The sequence below is a fragment of the Dromaius novaehollandiae genome, chromosome W (genome assembly GCF_036370855.1).
Source record: "Dromaius novaehollandiae isolate bDroNov1 chromosome W, bDroNov1.hap1, whole genome shotgun sequence".
Lineage (NCBI taxonomy): Eukaryota > Metazoa > Chordata > Aves > Casuariiformes > Dromaiidae > Dromaius > Dromaius novaehollandiae.
The window spans coordinates 55,408,075-55,430,496 of record NC_088130.1 but is presented as its reverse complement, the minus strand read 5'-3'; the positions used below and the strand labels follow the sequence as shown (position 1 = coordinate 55,430,496).

At 40.0% G+C, this 22,422-nt stretch overlaps 1 long non-coding RNA gene across 4 annotated transcripts in view; it reads left to right on the top strand.

Moving 5' to 3' along the window:
• The window catches only part of LOC112983599 (uncharacterized), a 152,239-nt gene extending 130,041 nt beyond the window's left edge, over positions 1-22,198 (top strand). For 3 of the 4 annotated variants that reach the window (XR_003259267.2, XR_003259265.2, XR_003259266.2), the window contains one exon: positions 7,603-10,483. This is a non-coding gene — a long non-coding RNA (uncharacterized LOC112983599). Of the gene's footprint in view, positions 1-7,602; positions 10,484-11,990 lie in introns of those variants that run through there. The other variant, XR_010385563.1, reaches the window with a different exon arrangement.
• Positions 22,199-22,422: the final 224 nt, after the last annotated feature.

Sequence of the window (22,422 nt, the reverse complement as noted above, 5' to 3'; positions counted from 1 at the left end):
TTTCAAAGTTGCAATGCAATATAAAACCAAGCCAGTTTCATATAGTTTCAGGTTTCACTGCTAACCTTCCAGGCAACTCCCTGAGTAAGATGCAGGCAAGCATTTCATGACCTTAATTTCCCATATGGTTGACTCATTATTCTACCTCCCGCAGTCAACACTTGATTTCTTAATGTATTTTCCTTTCATCTCCTGCTTACAGTTGTGATATTGGTTAGAAGGTATTGCTACTATTAACACTAGAAGTACTGAGGTAGTGCCATTCCCTTTCTCAAGGCAGCTGTGAAACTTTTAGGAATAATCAGCACATGTATGCACCACATTTTCTTATGTCCAAATACATATGCATAAATACATAAATTATAACAAAAATGATGACTGGCCATTGTAATTTTATTTTCCCTCTGCGAGAAGTCATCCTGCCAGGAAACAGGGCTGTTGTCACTGTAAACCTTTCTCAGCGGGCAGTCATCTTTTCTTATGCTTAATCTGGCATGCGGAAGTCCTTGTTCATGGCTATAGCTCCTAAAGTTATCATTACACCAAGTATAAATATGGAAGGAAACAGCAACTTATTTCAAGCAGAGGTAATGCTCCTTGGTTGGAAAGGTGGCTGTGGTAGTGGGGAGCTGAGTTATGTGATGTGAGTGGCCCCAAAATAGGGATGGGTAGTAAAGTGCAATCACATCGTTACCTGCTGATGAGTCCTCTCTGCCTAGGGCTGTGGAAGGAAGCTGGCATCATGCAGTGCCTGGGACTACAGCTCCAGGTGCCTCAGGAGGATGATGCGAAGCACAAGGTACAGCGGCCAGTCATCATTTTTGTTAACAGATCATGAGAATGAAAAATAAAAGAATTCTGTCCAGTTATTTTGTAGATTTTAATTAGTCTGTCTGAGGGAAATAACACCATTAGAAATATTAAGGAATATACAATGTATTCTCAATCTGGGGGCTGGGACCCCAATGATGTGGGGTCATTAGCATTGAGTAAAGAGGAAGAAGAGCCTTGAAATTCATCCCTCTGCTTCCCTACAAGTGATCGATAATGAGAAATAGCTAGTTTCCTGAAAAAAGACTCATAACTGTGGCCATCCTCATAATGCTAGAAGTCACATTCCAAAAAAGTAGCTAATAAATCCTGTTGTCGTGAAGTAGAGCAATGATGTTACCATACAGGAATAAATGTGACATTTGGCAAAAGAGAACTCATGTATTTTATACTGATTATTTGCAGCCATTACGGTAACAATTTTTTTTTGCTTTGGAAAGACTTGAAAAACCTCCTTTAAGGGTTACACTTCCTTAATTATGCATTCTGCATGGTTTGACCCTGCTCTTGCTGACTTTCCTGACAGCAGAAGCAGGGCTGAAATGTGTTCCCTTCCAGACAGAGGACTTCATACTCTTCTCCCTCTGCCCCTCATTTTTTCAATGAATATATGGATTTTTAAGTAATTTACTAATGCTTGACGGCACAGACAAAATTCACTAAATCTCATTTAGTTGGGAGCATTTACTGGAAGGAAATGCCCACTGGGAAAGCCAATGAAAGCCAATAATGGATCATATTATTTTCAATTAGCCAACGGTTCTGTTCATTTCTAGCTCCTCCACGTGCTGGCTAAATCCCCTTAGAACTATTAAACAGTTTATTCTGAACAATACCAGTCAAAGAGAACAACTCCTGTTCTCAACACAATCAGTAGTTAAATGGTGACAAAACCTGCTTATTTGGACAAAATGCTATTTCACCTTTGCAGCATATTTGTGGAAGATTCGTTCTAGAGAATGCTTCATTTCCAGAAATGTTATACCTCAGGTGCCAGATATGCCCAAGTATACTTCCTCTAGGCAAAATCTGTGTGTTGTAAATAGAGTTAGGAAAATAAAATCCCCCAAATACGCAGACTGCATGGTCTGCTGCTCTGCAAAAAGTATATAAAGAATTAATGCAGGAGAATAGGGATGCTGTTCCAGGGCTTTCAGGATGCCAAAGGCATCTACAGCCTGAAGAATCAGTGTTCTTAATAATGGGTTCTCCTCCTTTCTGTTAGGAGCTAATTAAAAGTGACAGGTGGTATAAATGACGTGTGTAAATCAGGAGGGGAACGGGTGATCTGTAATGGAACAAATCCTTTTTTCATTGGCACCTCTGAAAATGCTTTTTAGGTCATTCCTTCTCTCCTCAAAAATGTCAGTGCTCTTGTGCAAGCCTGACAAATGTTCCCTCTCTTCTCACTCTCCTGCTGTTGACTTATGGAAGTGTTTCAAAGGCCGGCACCAGCCAAATGGTGTAAAACAAACTTGTCAGTGTTTTCGTTAAATTGTCATGGTTCTGGGCTTTGCTTGACATACTAGAAAGAATTAAATATTAGCGTGAAATGAGAAATTACACATGAATCTCTGCAAAACCAGAGAGGAACTCCCAGGGAAGTCAGGCACATTTCCTCCTCCATGGTCTCCTGTGACTGTGCAGCTCAGCCCACAGCTGGGCAGGAGGGTCCAGCATGTGAGGAACCAGAATTCTCTCCCAGATACACGAATCACTAGTATTTGCTAAATGCTGTCATTCTGCAGCCAGATGTCATGCAAATATGTCCAGACGTTTTCCTTTCTATGGAGGTCTTAGTATTGGTATCACTTTCAAATAACTTAAAAGCTAGGGTCAGTTGTGATTAAGGTTTCTACAGAGGGATTTTGATACTCAATTGATTTGATTTGTGTGTCAACTCTGTATGCTTCAGTTCACCTGCTATAAAACTGGCCACAGTTGGATTTGCTGTGTTACAGTGATGTGCGGGTAAATAAAATAGGTGGTGAGCGGATTTGAACAACGCAGTGTCAGGTACATGTGTGTGCCTCAGCTGCACTGATCTAGATTGTATGCATGGAATGGGAATGGCCATTCCTTTCAGATAAGTGGGAAGAGTTTGTCTCAGGAACAGGATCCCCTAGAAACCTTGAGAAAGGCCTCAGAGATAATATAGAATATACTCTGGAGAAAAGATATAGCGAGATTTTTCAGGCAGAACATTTATTTTAAAAGCCATAAGAAGATTAAGAGATGGTATGCCAAAGATGCAAAAAAAAGCTGAAAAGTACAGAACAGGACATAAACTTTCATGCAACACAAAGTCAGCCAGCTGTACTCAAACCTGCAATGTCTCTGGAAGCAAAGATGTTTTCTGCAGAAGCAAGTAACTTTCATTTTGAAAAATGAGAATGACCGGAGTTGTCTGCAAATCCTCATGAGTCAGAATAAAACTGCCTAGAATTCATATTTTTTTTTACCTGAAGTATAAATGTCTACTGTGAGACTTTTAAGTATCATGTACTACATACTTCATAACCCAAAACACTAGATAAGATGAATGTTTTTTCTTGTGTGGCAATTCCTAAATTCCTTTGTCTTTTTTTTCTCTTGTTGACTATCCTGTGAACTCAAGAAATCTGATGGCCTAATGGTGAATCATTATTCTTTGATTATGGCTTAGTAATTATAGGGAATGACATCAGTGCATTGTGATGCAGACCTTGAAATTACTCAGAGAGGTTTAATGCTTTTTACTCGTTCTTTTTATAGCTACACAGATCCATTTTATAACTGTATTAAGGCACTCCGGGGCTTGCATTACTGAGCATTGTAACACTTCTCAAGCGTCTGACAGTGTGCTGCCTCTAGCTCTCTGTTCTACAAAAAAACCCATATTGTGTGGAGCAAACAAATTATTTCTGGGTTTCTCTCTTCATGGAAATCCCACACATTTTACAGTGTGCCTTTCAGAGGCAAATAATTCAAAGCCCCAAGATGAGATCACATAACTCACATTCACTGAATTTCACCTCTTTTCTCTGAGAATTTTCATTCATTTCATTCATTCATTTCGTCCGTCCAGTTTCAATACAGAAACATATCTTCTTTTCTAAAATTGGGTCCAGGAAGCATATTGAAGTGATCTTCTTAGCAAGCAGCTTTTTAATGAAACCTTCAAGCAAGCTAGCGTCATGCATATGAGATCATTTCACGCAGCTCTGCTGTGTAATATATATGTTTGGGGTGTTTTGTCTATTAGTGACAGATAAAGCTCAGCACTGAATTTTTCTGATTTGGTTCAACTAAGAATGGCCAGAGTCCTAACTTTAGAGAGACTGAGGAAACAGGAAGAAAAAACTGAGAGAGGAAAAATAATCTAATGAAAATCTACATCTAATAGCATATAATGTAGTAAACTTGGCCAAAATGTTTAAAGTAGTAATGTAATATTTAGAACAGAGTTCTTGTTAGCATTAAAACAAATGATGAATCCTTATCCTGCTTTTCATTTCATCCCCTTCTGCAAAATTGCTATAGATTTATGCTGGTTTGCATTTGGAAACCTGAAAATTATCTGAAGATTTTTTTGCATGCTTTTCAGAGGTTTTATCTTTCTGTAGACTTTTTGTTTTACTTCTAGTATTTCAGGTACCAGCCATTCGTAACATTGGTAAGATTAGAAATACTGCAAGAGCACAGAAACATGGAAAATCAAGAGGGAAAACAAAGCCTAGGTAACAGCCGAACACAGATATTGATTAATTAAACATCAGTGGTCCCAAAAGCTCCAGCTGAGCCACAACTTCTGCTGCATATATGACATAGTTCCCCTATCCCCGTCCACCGTAACAAGAAAGAAGCATGTCAAGGAATAATTTAGACTTCTGGATTCGGTAGCTATCAGTAGAAAGGTAACACAACTAGACGCATGCTAAGGGAGGATTTCTTTTTAAGAAGACATATAACTCACTAAAATTGCTTGCATGTTTGGAATGGATTATATCTATCTAGGTGTGGGTGACAGGAAAATATAGCGAACTTTGAATTACAATACTAGCTTGTCAGAATCTAAATTAAGAGCTATATTTATTATATGTATAGTGTATTAAGGTGCTGGATGAAATCACATTCACCTGTGATTGTTTTTATCACCAGGCAGTAGCTGGGTAACAGTGGGCCAACAACAACCGTGAAAAATGCCAGGATTACATAACAAGTCACTTTGATTTGTTTCGTGTTTTATCTGCAACAGATTTGTTATGAGATTAATCAGCTGCTGTATTGGCTAACATACTGTGGCACTGCACATCAGCCCTATGGCCTAAAAGCCTCCTAAATGCCTTTACGTAAAATTCGCGCTTTTGTTGTGCCTGAGGCCCTGAAAACCATGCTTTTTGTGCCCAGAGGGTTAGCTCCACATTTTGCCAGGGATGGCGGCGAGCAGGGATTTCAGGCCGTGCGGCTCGCTGGGACGTGCCAACGGTGGTGCCACCAAAGGCTGCACACGTCCCGGGGCAAGGAGCGGGGACTCTCTATGTACGCGGGGCCTCAGAAAGCAAGGGCAGGAGAGCGCTCGAGGAGTCCCCCCAAGGATTAAAAGGCACATGTGCCACCCCCACTCAAGTCACCTCTAAATAAACACTGCAGGGAGATCACGAGTATCTTGACACTAACTCAGTCGTTCTCATGTGTGTCTGGCCCTCGGTTAAGGTCGTGCCTTAACCTCTTTCATGGGTCTATCAAGCTGAGGACAAAGCGTTGGCTTCTCAGAAATAGGCTGCAGATGTGACTGTTTCAGGCAGAACTGCCTTTTCTGATACACCACGGTTATACTGAAATGAAATCCTACACAAGGAAAGGAAATCGCTGTATATAAGGGCATCCCAAAACCAATGCTGCAGCATGGTTAAAAAGTATTTTAACATGCAGGTCTGCTCAGGTTCCTCGGCTGAATACTTTCTTCTCTTTTCAATTGTCGGGTTCGGAAGTAAAATCTTAGAGTGGATCTAAGCTTTCCAAAGTGTCATTTCGATCCAGTCACGGCTATGCATATAAGCATGGCCATAAACAATCAAATTTACTTGCTACTATTTGCCAAGTTACTGTTCGTTAGCTGAGCTGCGGTAATTGTGCGTGAAGGCTCCCTGCCCTAGGCAAATGTGAAATAATTTGAATTAGCTGAGCCTCAGTGAAAAAGCAGCAAGCTGGGACAAATTCCTGTGCCGTGCTGCAGACGAGGAGTGCGCACGCGGACACTGCCGTGACTCAGCTGATGCGCAGGACTGTGGCTAAGTGCGAGTCCTCCATTCTACAAACCAAATTGCTATTAAATGTCATTTATAAAGGACTATACTTTACCAGACCAATCTGATCCTATTTCCATTCCAGTCAGTTGCAAAATACCCATCAGCTTTATGGGAATAGGATCATGTGCCTAAATGTCATTCGATAGGACTTTCATCTAAGCACTTAACCAATTTCACTGAGGTCAATTAAAGCTGAATATTCTGTTCTCAGGACCTTAAAGAGAGAGCTTGCTATCTTTGAGGGATTCAGTAATCCTTGAGAAGTTAATTATTTGAGAAGGCATTAATAATTAAGATCTTACAGTAAATGCATGGCAACATAGCGGACTGATTCATTATTGTTTTTTTCACAGCGTCTGGAATTAGTAACGTGGGAGAAAATGTTTTTAATTTAAAAATGATACCTTAGTTAAGCAAGGCGGGGGGAAAGGTCAAATGATCATGCAACACAAATATGAACAGCCCTTTGATTGTGTGCTTTCATGTAAGCAAATAATAGAAACAAACATTGTTTCAGAGCAAATATAGTTGGAAATGGTCGCCTTTGGGAATACAGTTACACTTTTTGCAGCTCTGTTAGCAGATCAGAAATGTTGCTCTGAAGTGCAGCCACTGACAAAAAGGGAGGACATCAAACATCTGTATTTCATTATGATTAATACTAAAAAGGGAATTCTATTTAATCCCACTAACTACCCCATCACAGCGACTTAAGGAGTCTTGAAAGATGACCAGTGTTTTTCACAAAAATTTTTATATGTAAAATAGAAACAAGAAGTGAAAGAAAGGAAAAACTGACCATCTATGTAAGCACCGTAATACTTAAATGAAAAGGATCCTCTACCCACAGAGTTAAAAAAATTATAATATTTCTATCAAATGTGGTCCTACGAATACACTAAAATAACAATGTAACAGGAAATCTTTAGTCTGTAAATTGCGTCCCTTCCCATTTTCTCACTGGTCACAACGTAATTTGGACCACTGAGTTTCTCTCATGAGTCGCTGCCCCATGTACAGAAAGGCTCAGTATTAATTTGCAAGCACTTACATTTAAATGACTCATTCTGATTAGTAAGATGAAGACTGTAAATTAGAATAACTCATGTCTCACTAACATGGCATGGTTGTGTACAGTACTAGAAGTCCACAGAGAGAGCTTTTCCATTAATTCAGTGTCCTGTAATTTCCATTAATTCCATTCCATTTTTAATGTTTTTTACATACAGTCAGGAAAGCAAGAAAGTGGCGAGACAGAGTGGGAGGAAGTGTGTATGCCCAGCTCCTATATACCAAGGAAGCTAATGATATTTTGGAAAGAGTATGTCATTCTTCATTGAGCAGTGCCATCTTTAATATACTTCTCTCAAGCTTTGGAATTGTTGACATTTTATAATTATTCGATGATTACAAGAGCACTTTTATTTTAAGCCTTTTTTAAGCAGCCCTGCCCTTTCCATTTTATTCTCTCCATCTTCAGGAGTTTCCGGCATCACGCAGACTCTCCTGCCAGCCAAGGAATGAGCGTGGCTTCATCCCAAACCCATCGTCGAAATTCCTGAGTCACCCACAGGGGTGGCCACGGGGCGGGTCAAAGCTGTCCCTCTCCCAGGATGCAGCGAGCGGCCACCGCTTTCTCCCAGACACTGACAGCTCTTTTTCTAAAAGGGGAACGCGTGTCCCCTGATAGCACTGGAGCATCATTTTTGCATTGGTTCCAAATAAGTTCACATTTTTGGGCAGCTGGTTCAAAAGCAGTTGCAAATTCCCTTTAACACAGTTGCGTAAAAAGCAGGACCCGCCAAGCTCAACCGAGAAAATATGGATTCCCAAGGAATCTGGACTAGCTCCTAAGTTTCTGCTAATTTTGTTCCCAAAGACATCTGCTTCTATTTGCGCATTTCTTCAGATACTAAAGACAAAATTAGAATACAGAGATTTTGGTGTTAAAAGCATAAGCGCAGATGTGCTGAAACTGCCACAGCCCTTTTAATGGTCATGCTTCAGAGAGAGACTCTGGGAGCAACTGGTAGAAATCAGTTTCCTGCCGTAAGCATACTTTTGAGGTTTTGAACCTCCAATATATCAGAAGACAGTGCCAGCCACTGAATTATGCTGCTAAGCTTCTTAGCAGAGCTCCTAAAATCATCACAGTAATTTTCAAGGTGTTTTTCAAATATGGCACTTTGGGAATCTGTTTCTGTGAACCCATTTCTGGGAAGGTCTTGCACAAATTCCAGGTACAAACAGTAACCCTGTAAAATGCCCTAAAATGTGCTGAGGCAAGCACTTCACTAGCTTTCCCCCTTCCTACAAAAAACAGCAAGTCAGATCACAAATTATTACACAATATTGACTGCACTTCCAGGACTTCTTTTGCTCAAGCCTCATATACGATTATAAAAAGGTTACATAAGATGACATTTTTTAAAGTGGAGGAGCCTCTGTTTACCATTTAAACTAGGTATTCTAATTCAGAGCTGCTAGTTATAAGGGATGCTCCTTAGACTTCGGCTGTTCTCTGAAAGTCTGATCTTCTTAAATGAAGCAAGTAAGAAACAAAATCCGAAACCACTTTTGAAAAATTGGATTGTAATATGCAGACCATTATTGACTGGTCTGTAAATCTGCAAAGTAGTAGGAAGTTTTAATCAACTTGGATTTCTAGTGTGGAAGGAAAGGTCAAACTCCAACAGCAGCAATCTTTCTCACGATAATGCAAAATATCTCCACTGAATTGTCACTGGGAAATTCACAGATTTCCAGAAATCACAGTGATATTTCATTTTCATCTTTTTAAAAGAGTCAAAGCTTCTAAACACTGAGTAGCTCAGGAGCCTGCAAATTCCTAGAGCCAGGTCCACAAGACTGCTGAAATGCTGAGAAGTTGTGAAATTGGGATTTCTGAGCTGTGGGACGATCCACAAGGAGAACCTAGAGGTGCTTAGGAGCCACACGACTGCACTAAGGCTTCCAAAATACCACAAGAAATAAATCAATTTCAGATGTTTTAATAAACAGAAAGCCTGCCGGCTTTCCACCAGACTTTCATGAAAATTGATGTTCCCACAAAATGCTTCCATTTTGACAAATATATTCCAATTAAAAATAAAATTTAAAAGCATTGTGGTAGAGAATTCCCCAATTCTCAATTTTTCAACATAGTTTTGCTTCGTCTTTCACAAATGAAATCTCTTTAGTACAAAACACCACGAACCAGCAGGTGGTAAACCAGCACTTAGTGATTGCCCTGTAAAAGTATCCCAGTTCAACTGTAAGAAAGAAACTAATTCACATTTTATCTGCCCATTTATCTTCTCTGAATAAAAGGAGAAAATTGTGGGGAAGAAGTCTGCCCAAGGGTTCAATATATCTTAAAAAAAAAAATCTTGCTGATGTTTTCTCCTCCCTTCCCACACAGTATACGAACCAGTAACGTTGTTTTTATGTGGCACACAGTGCTGAAGGTTTAAGAAGAAAGATATGAAGCTGGACAACTAGGAGACAGTAAAGCATGTTAATGTTCCCCTAATTGAGACAACAGCCTACAATCATTTCACCTCTTGAACAAAGGCAAGATTCACAGACTGTCTTAAAGTTTGTGGTATAGCACATACTAAATATAGTCAAGCTATGTAAAGCAGAGCAGCGAGGTGCTTTGGCACATTTTCAGGAACTGCACAGAAGAAAGGCCAGCTACTTTCAGTTCAGAGCAGAATGAGTCATTTATCACCAAAAGACCCATTAAACACAAACAAGATCCTGCAGAAACCTGCAAAGAATGAGACTGTTACTGAAAGTACCAACCTATCTGCCTTTTGTGAGCGGCCCCTAAAAAGATACAGAGTAAACAGGACTTCTCGCTGAGTACTGACTCTGGTTTCCAAGGTTGGAGCTCACCCTATGAGGTAAGTGTACAAACGTACTCTGCTCTTGCCAAGCAGCAGTGTTGGTTTGCCAGTGAAACAGCGCAGGTGGAGGCAAAGCCTAAGAAGAAGAAACGAGCTGGGTTTTGCTTACAAGAATGACACTTGCAGCAAAGGGAATTGTTTGCATTCTGAATTCATTGCCAAGGACTTCCCTGTGCCCTCTCACAACTGTCAATCCTTCTTCTCCTTGTTGCCAAGCTTCGCGGCTCAATGGGCAGTAACTGGACCCTTACTTCTGTCCTGTGCGGACCAGCAGAGCAACGACGGCCTTTCTTCTGAGCAAGCTGGCTAGTGGGAACTCCACCACAACTTCTTTATGCTGGGCAGCCTAATCGAGGTGTTCCTGCACAGAGACATCAAGCAGGTTTCTTTTAAATCTTGCTGACCTAAGGGCCAAGGACGGGAATATTATCCTCAGTTAAAAAAAAAAAAAAAAAAAGGTGCATCATTATTTTAAGCAAAAAGAAACAAAATTGTTTGTTTACATTTACAAACCTTTTGTATACGATGAACCAGTGGAATAGCTGACCCCATTCCTAAGGCAATATTGCTTTGCCTCTGTGCACATAGAAGACAAAAGTAACCATCGCAGTAGGGCCATAAAAGGCCGTTTTCATCTCCCTGCAAGTGACAACACAAATCAAGCAAAATATGGGTAGCCAGAACGAGAGGGATATCAGAGCACCAACTTTTTCTTCAGTTGTATTTATTTGCTCCTTTACATTTGATAAGCGAGCAAAATAGATGAGCTAAGCTTTCAAAAATGGAACTGAAATGAGCAGCAGTTTAATGACGTGGTCTTCGCTGCTAGCCAGGAATAGCAAGGGGACATGGTACGGATACTGGTCACAGCACCGTAACAGATTGAAGGTCTGTCCACTCCATAAAACCTGCCCAGATCTCAGATTCTTGCTTTTCTGTGGCAGCTGAATTATGGCATTTCCCTTGAAAAAAATTGCCGTAGGTACAAAATGCAGCTCTCCTGGAGCCAGTCTCATTTCTGGGGGAGCCTGCCCCCAAGGCAGCCCCAGGCTCTGTCCGTGATGCTGTGGACTATCACAGCAAGACGGGGGGAGCTCCTAGGGAGCCTGGCACTGTCTCGGGGATATTTTTCCTGCATAATTGGAGAAGTTACGGCTGCCACTTTCCTTTCTGCTTGCCACATACCTCTTCCCTGGCCTCCAAGGGGCCCCGGAGCTGCATCAGTCTTGTGCAAGCAAATGCCCCTGAAGTCACTGGGAATTGCTCTTATGGCATCTGTCCGTGAGAGCATCATGAGTGGGATGTTGTTTTTACTGTTTACGGCATCTCTATTTTTGATCTCTCCGTCTTCGTGTAAAGTGCGTACATGTGTTTATGAACTGCTTGTTGCAAAGATAAGCGAATGTGGGGTGCTGGCCAATCCCTTTTTCCATTACTCCTTTGTTTTTTCTGTTTCCTACTCCTCTTTTACACTGCTTTTCTCTGTCTCCTATTTTTGCTTTTTTTTCCATCTCCTTCCTTCTATGGTAATGAGCAGGGTTTGCTCCTCAGCACATGCCAATCAAAATTCACAGGCTTTGTCCCTGCTGCTCTATAAGAAATCTGTTTTAAAAAAAAAATAGAAGAGAGAGAGAAAGAAATATTTGTTATCTAAAAGTAGCTCAAATTAAGTCACACAAATGCTATGCCCCATGCTGTAACATTAATTTAACATAAAGTTTAACCTGAGATTGAATCAGAACTGCACATTTTGGGGATCATTATTCCTTGACACTTAAAGCAACCATTTTGGATAAGCACCAAAAAAAAGCACATGCTGTACACTCCTGTTGCTTTAAGCTTAAAAACATTTCTTTGCATTGTAAATGTCGGTTCCAGGATGCTATTAATGCCCAGTGTCTAAATACCTCTTTGCAATTGAAAAAAGAAAATGACCGCATATGTAGCTGTTTTTCAGGTCCCCACCAGCCGACTGGCCTGCAACCATCTGACTATGGGTTGTGAAGCTCCCAGACTCTTCCAGCCAGAAAGATGACACAACTCTGAAGGAAACCCAGAAGTTCAAGAAGTGATATTAATATTTGCAGTGGAGTAGATTATTTCTGTCTGTGCTAGCAAAGCACAAATGCTTCAACTTTATTTCAAGCAAGTACAAAAGGCATTACTCTGATGTCAGGTATTTTTGAAACCCTCTTGTTTGAGGGGTGAGTCACTCATTACGAGTTGATGTAAAGGATTTTACATCAGATCCAGATTAATTCTTCAGCTTGCTTTGTGATTAAATTGAGCAATGTAAATGCATGTGTTTCTGCCATAACAGCATAATTTCTATCCTTTTTCTCCATATATTGCAGTGAAAAACTTGAGAAAAATGAATACAAGTATTTTTGCACAAACTTAAAATTCACTTTCTAAAAATACTATGATTATGATTCCAAGTTTTTGCAGAGGTATTTGTGCTGACAGGTATTACATATAGATCTATTCAGAAAATAAAGAGAATCAAGAACATTAATGGAAACTACATAAACAATTTGAGTTGTACAAAAGGAAAAAAAAGAAAGAAGAAGCCCTGGATGGTCTTTGGTCAAAAGAGTACATTTACTCTTGTTTTTTGCAGGGGAAGGTGTTTTTTTTAAGGTAGCCTCATGCACTCTGGATATCTTAGATTACCGTGAAAAAACACCTTTCCAGGTGCAATCATGTTGGGTATCAGAGGAAAGAGCTCCCACTGGAACAACCAGCACCAGTTGCTGCAGAACTTCCTTCCAGAATTTCTTTGTTTTGCTACAGCTGTTCATGTTGTTGTGTGCTTTGGTTTGTAGCAAAAACAGATTTTAAATTGTTTTCTTAAATCAGCCTTGATAATTTATAAGCTTATGCTAAAAGCAGGGTTATCTTGGATTTTTGATAAATACAGCATGTTCAAAGACAGTGTGCTTGGTGGGTAAACAGTTGGATGGGTAAATCCCAGTGTGCTTGGAATTGAATAATGCTACAAAATACAGCTTAAATGTCAAACAGCTGCTATCAGTCCATGCAGCAAGAACATCTGCCAAGATGCTGCATGAGGCTGGTGGTGCTTTTTAAGTATTGAGCTCTTACATTGGATTAGGCCTGCTTCTGCTCGTAAGTGGGGAACAGGAATCTTACTGACAATTTCATGGAGAGCAGCATCAGCTGTCCGCCGCCGCGCTACCACTGAAACCATCTGTGAATAATTGTTTTGGGAATAGACAATTTAAATCTGGCCTTTCAAAACAGTCTACTGTGACAGCAGGGAACAGAAGGTTACTTTGATGCCATTCTGGTTAAGGAAATATTAACAATATGAGACTCAGCATAAAAATTAACATATTTGGAAGAAAGCCAAGAAAATAACAGATTTTATTTTTCCCTTTATGTGCACACCATGGTGAATAAAAGTTCAGAACACAGGTTAAAGAATCATCTGCCAAAGATTCACGTGATGATACCATTTGCTGTGAATTAGGTTTCAGAAGGCTGCATTCAGGCACCTGAAGCCAAAATGGTTTTTGGCCGATGCCCTTTGGAAGGAGGAAGGACACATTTCCATCAGCCTCTGTTGTCTGGGGCCTCGAGCTGTCTCTGGCCTTGAGGACAACCAGAACTGAAGGTGGTTTTCTCTGCTGTTGGCCTTCTGAGCGGCATCAGCCCTGCCCGCAGCCTTGGGTTTTCGTCATCCTCGTTAGACAAATCCATGTGCTGAAGCTTTCCTTCAGAAGGAGCTGGAGCTAGTGTGAGTCAGCCTGCAAGGCACACTACAGAGCTAGGCAGAAATGCCTGAACCAGCTTAAAATGATAGCACTCAGATACCAGCAGCAGTGTCGGTATGTTTATGTTTAGATTTATTATATTGCCCTCGACTTCTGTTACTTGTTCTGCTTAGTTTCACACCTGTTTCAAAACCCTTGAACAGATCCCGAAGTTCAGCACCACAATGTCTGAAATCAGTTACCGAAGTGAGCACCAGGCTTTAGCTGCCCTACCCCAACCGCCCATCGCTGACTGAGCCTGTCCACACCAAAGTCACTTGCAAATGTGGGCAAAACAAACTACATTAAAGTATTGTAGTTAAAGCCTTCTGCAGACTGGAAAACATCTAACTTGCCAAGTGGGTTCAGATCCCATTGGAGTCCTTAACAAAATCTGGATTTTTCACCACAACATGTAAGGTCAACATGTGCTGATAATCTGGCTCGTCACCTCAGTACCTAAGTGGATGGTCCTTTGAAAAATCTAGGTCCCTCCTGTCAGTGCTGAGCTTTGTATAAAGCCCTTCAGTTGCACAGCTGTGTTCTTGAGGTTTGCAAATGTACAACAATCAGCTGTCCGTGTCTGCATTATATATAAACAAAAGCCAACCTGCTTCCTCCACACAAACTGGAAACAATGCCTGGAAGATTTTAAAGCATTCAACAAAGATTAAAATGATTGTTTAGCATGAATAAAATATTTATATATCAGTGCAACATTTGGTTTCTGTTAAAGAAGAAGCTACAACACCCATCCTTAGCCCAAGAAGTGAAAAAGAATTCACAGGACATTTACTCTCTGAACAGTAGGAATTCTTTAGCCTATTGACAAATATAAGAAATTAGGGATGTTTGACATGTGGTGTTTGACTGCATCACTGACAGAAAGCTTGCACCAATCATCATTTCCAAGCAGCACGTCCAAACACATCTCTTCTGATTTCCTTAAAGAAAGCATAAGGTACTTCAGAGGAAGGACACACTCTGGATTTCTAGAGTCCAACAAATGGTAACCTACTAGTCACATTTGTGCCTTTCACAGAAACATACTTTCTGCCAGAAAGCACTTTGTTAAACCAAATTTCATAGCCAGTGAAGGAATCAATGTTTTTGTCTTCCAAAGAGATTCCTTTTAGCAAAATTATTATCTCCAGAGAGAAAAATGTAGCATAATTTCAGGATATATATGTTGTGATCCAGGTGGAAATTGCTTCTATGTGATTTTGACTTGCATAGGATTTAGGGCAGCATTTACAACTCCATCAATTAGATTTTTTTTTTCTTCTGTCTTTGATGGTCAAGTTCACAGAAATAAGTTGACTATCAATCAGGCATGAGTACATAGCAATGCCTAACTCATACCAGCAAGTGTGACAGCTGGAAAAAAAAGGTGGCACCACTGGTCCCCTGCCATGACACTCAGGAGAGGCCCAGGCTCCTTCTCACCTCCTGGAGCTGGGAAGCCTTCCCATGGCCATTACTTCTTCGACCAGAAAAGCTGGAGGTGAGCTGCCTGTGCAGCCAGCTCAGCCTCTGGGAGGCATGACACGCTCTGGCAGCACTGCTTTCCCACCCCATGGCAAGGCGAGGCTTCCAGGAGCCAGGAACCAGCCCTTAGCCACGTGGCAGACAGGCTACGTCCTCCTCCACCACTACTATATTCAACGTGATGTTAAACTTCTCTGATAGAGCAATTCTTAAAGTAGTTAGGAATAGATGACTCTGCTCTATAAAATGCAGTTTACAGGTCACTGGGGCAATGTATCCTGTATTTTATATTCCTTTAACATGTACAGCTCTTCCTGCTGCCTGTACCGTGACTGAAAAGGTGGTGCCCTGCACTGAAGTGAGCAGAGACCCTGCACATTCGCATGATACCAGCTCTGCTCAGGGACATGTTGAGCTAGTGCGGGAAGTGCCTTTTCCATAAAGCCATAGTACTGATCCCACGTGCTGCTGCAGTTCGCTGGCTGAGGCAAAGGAGCTGTGCTTTCAGGTGCCAGGATGAGCATGAGAGCTCATCCCATGTTCTCCTAGTTCCCTTCCGCTGAGACTGAGTCTTCAGGCTTTTCCTGGGATACAAATGGAAGATCCATTTGTGCCTGTCAAGAGAACCAGTCTGTGATAGGTCTGTGTAGTGTGACACCGTCTTCATTTTAGCATGGGACTGTCTCACGTAGAGTTGACATCTCTATTAAGGCACCTAGGTTGCATTTTGGAAAGGGTAAACTGTTGTAGCTGTTCGACTGTGACTTGAAATTTAGATTCAGTTATCTGCCCAGGTATAGACTGAGTCCCTGGTGTTTGTTCTGTTTAAAGAATATTCTTTGTCTTCAAGAAAAAACTATTGGTGTTTGGTTTCCTATCAATCAGCTTATATTTGAACATACCACTTGTTTTTCTTCCCAATACCTTTTGGGTGGACTTTTTAAAAGAATATATGCAGCAGTTCAGGATGTAATATATGCATTTTAATTTTTGTCTTTTATCGCCTCCAGCAATTCAGGCAATAGAGTCAAGTTCTACATGAAATCCATCTTGGCCATCATCAAAACAATAGTTGAATCAACATTTTCCCTTTTTCAGAAACAATTAGGCAGCGAACAACAGATTTACAAACATATTTAGGTGCTCCAAGAGACAGACATATACTTAACAGATTTTCTGAGATATCAAAAACAAATGAGGCACATAATTGCTTTTTAAAGCACGAGCAGCCTACATCACCTTCAAAAATAGAAGTTTAGACTTCCAAGTTGGTAAGGAGTTCTCCCTAAGTAACTACAGATGTTAGTAATTTTTTTTCCTTTTTAAATATAATTTTATTTAATAATTAATCTAGATTGATTATTCTTGTCTGGGGACATCACAGCCCAAGTCTTTTGGAAATCTGGCCAACTAAGTCACTGTATTGAATAGTATGTAATTATCTGCATGTTTTTGACAGCTTCAACATCAAGGTTTCAAAACTGAGATGAAATATTAATAAAGTGACAAAACATGACACTTGCCATTTCTGAATAGGTATTCCTTAGGTAGATTTAATGCTTCCTCAAGTATTCATGGCTTGATTTAATTACATTAAATGCATGCTGGTTTTGAAAGATATACTCTCCAGAGTAGCAGAAAGGGTGATAGCACAGCAAGGAAAATAAAAAGAAGAAGAATAGGACAAAGTTATTTAAAGTAATGGAGGACTTTATCATATTGCATGAGGAAGTCAGTCCTTTTTCTAACAGGTAAAACAAGTAAGTATATGCCTTACCTGTGTGTTTATTTCACATATCTGGATTATTTGTCTCCCCAGTAACATTTCTGTTTGCAGAGCATTAAACTTTAAGTGGATCCAGAAGGAATATTGTTCAAATCAAACTTTCTGTTCACCCAGGAAATTAGAAATCTTTGCATCAGCTCTGAGTCACATGTTCTTTAAAAGCTTGTATTTACAACTTTATACGTTTCTTATTTTGCCACTAGGATGTTATGACTGAGACTGCTGTCTCAGTGGTCCAGAGGCAACATTGGAATCACTTTTTTCTCACTAACATATGTAATGATGGAGATATTCACTCTGCTAATAAAAGACTAACTTCAGTCAGTCTCTTCAGGCTGCTTTTGCTCAGCTTGTGGTTTTTTTGAACACTGACTGCCCTGAGGAGGCCCATGGAACTCACGTCAGTCAGGCCGGATATGGAGCTATTCTTAAAAAGAATGGAACTATTTTTAAAAAGGTAATAATGATAATGAAATGTGATAATAAAGTGAGCTAGCCTTAGAAAATATAGATTTATCAATCACTCACAATGTGTATTTAAGAATTCCCTTAAGTTTATTAGACCAATATAATGATTCTCAGTGTGACAGACTTGTTCTGCTTTTCCAACTGATGAGGATAAATATTCTCCCATATTCTTTTTCCCCTGATCCTTGGCTCTCAGAAGTTGGTGGCACAAAGTTGTTGCTTCTATGCCCAGTCCAGCTGGCTGGGGAAGAGATGGTTAAATGCCTTGGCTTTGCACTACCCCATCCACAGAGGGTAATTTGCTCCAAGAGCTACTAAAATGAAGACTGTAGCTCTGAGTCAAACATCCCAGGTGAGCAGCCTGTGCTGAGGACAGACTTACTCCTAGACCATAGAGTTTCCTCCAGCTTTAGAGGCTGTGCTTCACAGCCCTTGAAAAGGGACTTGAGGTTGCCTAGGAACATGAATGTATTGAGTGATGACTGCCTGAAGGACCATATTAAAGCAGGCTAAAGGAATGGAGAGAAGTATGAACAGAAAAAAAGCTCAAAGGCAATATCATCATTTGTTATTTTTGAAACTGGCAACATAATGAGAGGAGTAGGTGATAAGCCATCAACATAGATGGACTGAAAGTCATAGAAAAACAAATTACAGGTTAATCAGGTGTGGGCAGACAGAGCTGAGAGTGCTCGGTGATGGTGAGAACAGGAGCTCCCTAACAAAGGGTTCGTGGAAAACAGGACAGGAAAGGACTTCCACTAGACGCGCTCAACTACCCCAAAACCAAATGAGTAGGTGGAATGACTGGGAGAGTTGACTGAGGTTTGTGGGTTGAAGACAGGAGATCAAGGAAATTTGGTCCAGGAGTCAAAACAAGAGAAGAGGGCTGTTAGAGAGGAGTCAGCTCAGCAGTAGAAGGCAGGAGCATGGAGCAGGAGAGAAGAGCTGGATGTGGTATCCTTCAGCAGACATCAGAAACTGGGAATATTAAAGAGGAAATGACAGCTGGTACTGCTCGAAGAGAAGATATCAGGCTGAATGTTAGTACAGCTTCTCATGCTCAGCCTCGTGACTGAGATTGTTAAATATTTGCATTAACAAACTCAAGTCAAAAGGTAGGAGAGTGCACAAAAATAAATGACATTCTTAACTTCGTTAAGCCTGCCATAACAGATGGGAGGAAATGAATTATTTCATGGACATGCAAGGTCTGGGAATGAAGAATATGATCAAAGAGGCGGCTTGTGATCAGCTGGAAATATCTGGAGAGGGGAGAAACCCACAGATATGAGCTGACCACAGGATAACAACGAAAAGTCAGAATGATGAATTCACAAATAAAGGCAAAAACATTCCCAGGATTTTCAAGGAGAGGAACAGTTTTGTATTGTGCAAGATATTGGTGAGGATGTATTGAGAATATTGCATGTTCCAGTCATCTGTGCTCAATAAAGATTCAAAGTAGATCAGACTGGCTACTAAGATGGTCAGAGGACTGGACAGACTCTCAGCTAAGGCCACTAGAGATCCTTGGCTAGTCTAGAAAAATTAAGGTTGAAGGGAAATTAAGAGCATGTTTGCTGTCTATAAATTCCTACTGGAGAGGAAACCAGGAAGGAAAAGGGTTACTTGTTTTACAGGACAATATTGGCACACGAGCTAACAAATATAAACTAGTCATGAAGAAATTTTGGCTCAAAATTATGAATACAAAGAGAAGTGATGTTGTGTAAAAATGCCTTCTGGGAGTAGTGGGCTAAAAAATTATTTTTTTTATTAGAATACAATTCACTCCTTATTGGAGGGATGATGAAGAAGCTCTTTAAGTGCTTTAGAAGAACAGATGTTGTAAATCTTGACCTGTTTGTGTGGAACTGTTCTCTGTTTACCTCTGTTGGGTCTTCAGATCTCCACTCAAAACTCACCATCACCTCCAGCCCATATTCCTAGTTTTCAAATGTTCTCTTCAGTGAGAGATATCCTTTGACATTTCATACCTAGGTAACTTTCATCAGGAAGCTATGCAGCCCAGCTTCCAGAGCCAAACACTTTATTTGCATCTTCTTTCCTTTGGCTATCTTCTGCTGTGACATCGGCTGCTAGTTTTCTTTGCCTAGTTCCCATACTTAAAGAAAAAAGATTGAAAATTCTCCAAATTCCCATGTTTCTGGTCTCCATTTGCAGCTGGCCTTTGTGGCTTTGGTCTAGATCAGATCTGCCTCTTTGTTCAGGCTTGGCAGTCCCTGCCGATCTGCCATGATCAAAGGCAGGAAGCATCCAGCACACATTCATCCCAAGACTTCTGGCCCAGTTACAACATAGTCCCTAAACAGCCCCTGAAATATAGTTCCCTAGGCTGTGATGTGTTGTACACCCACACAGAGGCTCGCTGACTTCACTATGGTTCTGCCCATGCATGTTTTCCTTCCATAGTTATGGCATTTGTATAGGAAAACTTCATATCATTTGAAACCCTCAGGCAGAGGAAAAAATACGAATTGTACTTAGGCAGTCTTTTGTGTCTTTGTAAGAGATAAAATTGTTTTGAAATATGGTTGTTTTGTTTTTGTTTTTTTCCCAAACAAACGCAAGTCTTCCCTTTATTTGGCTTGTTTTTTTTGCAGTATAAATTCAGGTTTGTCTTTCTTCCAAGGCTGTGTGATGACAAGGGAACTGCTGAATGATGATGTCATGACAGACTAAAGAGAATACAATTGAGCAATTTGACAGGAAACCTGACTTTTAGTTGGACTGTACACAATCCTTTGTTTTTTATTGGTTAACCACTCCAATACAATGACTGATATTTTTGCCATTTCAACTAAGTCATGACAGGTCATGATAAAATTCCTAAAACCTCTTCAGAGTTTCTCCCAGGTGAAAAAAAGGAACAATAAAATTGACAGTCAGAATGCTTCAGAAGACCATAGACTCTCACTTCAGCATGAAACATGTTTAAACTGATCTAATGTAACAGGAACCCATATAACCTAAAACGGTTAACAACCTACAGTCAGGTAAGAAAAGACGTAACAATTCTAGTATTAGCCAAGTAAGGTATCAAATAGGATATTCTTCAGAGTTGGTAAACCAGCAAAAGATTACATAATTCAGACTTTTAAAGTCCCCTTCAAATCCACTTTTGAAATTCTTTGCAGCAGATCTTGCCTCTCCAACTGTGTTTCTAGCCATAATTTAGAGAAACAATGTGGCATGTGCTGAAAAAAGTTAATATGGCTGGATGCTTGACATTTCTGGAAACTATACTTTTGTCAAAAATGGAAAAATAACTTGGATTTAATCGTTGTTTTATTAAAGGAAGCATCTTATTTGAATACCCATCCTATAAAGAACTACCACAATTAAAGTCATTGTCAGCAGTTTCTGGTCTGATCACAAACTCGTCATTAACAAGGCAGTGATCATTAGCAAGGTGGCAATACCAACAAGTCTGAACGCAGAAAATCTGGAAATATACATGATCACAGATTTTCAGTGTGAGGACACCCACCGTTCAAGAAAGGCCAATAGGTATTAAAATCTTTAAGTTGTATGTTGCCAAGTGTACATTTCTTGCTCACTTTTTCACACCAATACCACCTCTTATATTTTTTTTTTACCAACATTACGACTACCCAGCTGCACAGTCCATCACAAGTTCCTTTGACACATTCATGTTCTTAAACCTTTAAGAATTTCTTAAACTTTTAAGAATGAAGTACTAATATCCATATTACACTGGACTACTTACCCATCTCTTCTTATCTATCCAGCAATGAGGTCTGAGACTGATCTATTGCAGCAAACAACTCCACAGGTTGACCATTTGTGGCATAAAACACTGTGTGTGTGTGCATGTGTTATTTCATTTTCTTTAACTTAATTCAGTTGCCCCCTACTTTTGTGATGGCTTCAAATCAAAGCTGTACTCAGTGGACGCTCAGAAAGATTTCTCTCATCATGGGAAAAACGGACAACTAAGTCATCATGAAATTCCTGTTCAGTCTAAAATGTATTAAAGATTGATTTTCCTGCTTAAGGGAAGGAAATTTTAAAACTCACTATACAGTATTTAGCATCTGAAAGCAAATTGCCCACTGATTTTCATAGGACTGTATTCCCTTTCCTAGGATATTTGTGTGTTATGGTAATCCTATACAAATTGCATGGATTGCATTTTTCTGGATTTGTCTGTTGAAAGAACAGTATCTCTACAGATCTTTCGAAGTATTTGTATCGTAATGATGAAGGCTTAAATTGTCCATTGATCTACTGATACAGTGTTATTCAATTCCTAATTATATCTTTTATGTCTGTGAGTAAATGTTTTGTTTGGTCCCCTAAATTACTCCAAAATTACTATGTCTGTGCCTTCTTTCTAAATTAGTTCTGAAAAATCGGAGAAACCTCTGTACCTAGTTTTATAGGACTTATAGGACTGTTCTCTAATTTTTTTCTCTTTTTTTGAAACTGCTTACCTTTTTGTCATGAGAATTCTCTTCTGAGAAAATTCTAGCAGCTACCTGTGTGTCTTTGTCAGCTGAAACGTTGCTTTTGAAGACAAAATACAAACCCAAGTTCTTTTGTATATGCAATTGCACTATAGGAGGAAATGAGAGACGTCATTAAATTGACCTTTTTAAACATTGTGTGTCCTTTTTTGTCCTACTGTTTCTGCTTGTCTTCCTTCCCTACTATAAAGCAGAACTAAAGAAAATCTTAAGACCTAGTTTGTCATACCTTAATCGTTTTAGCTTAGTATTTTTATCTCTGCAGTGTGCTGAGTATTGATATACCTACTTGCCCTTACTAAAGTATATTTAAATCTATTTTTTTCTTGCTGAGCTCCATTTCACTTTGGGAGAGCC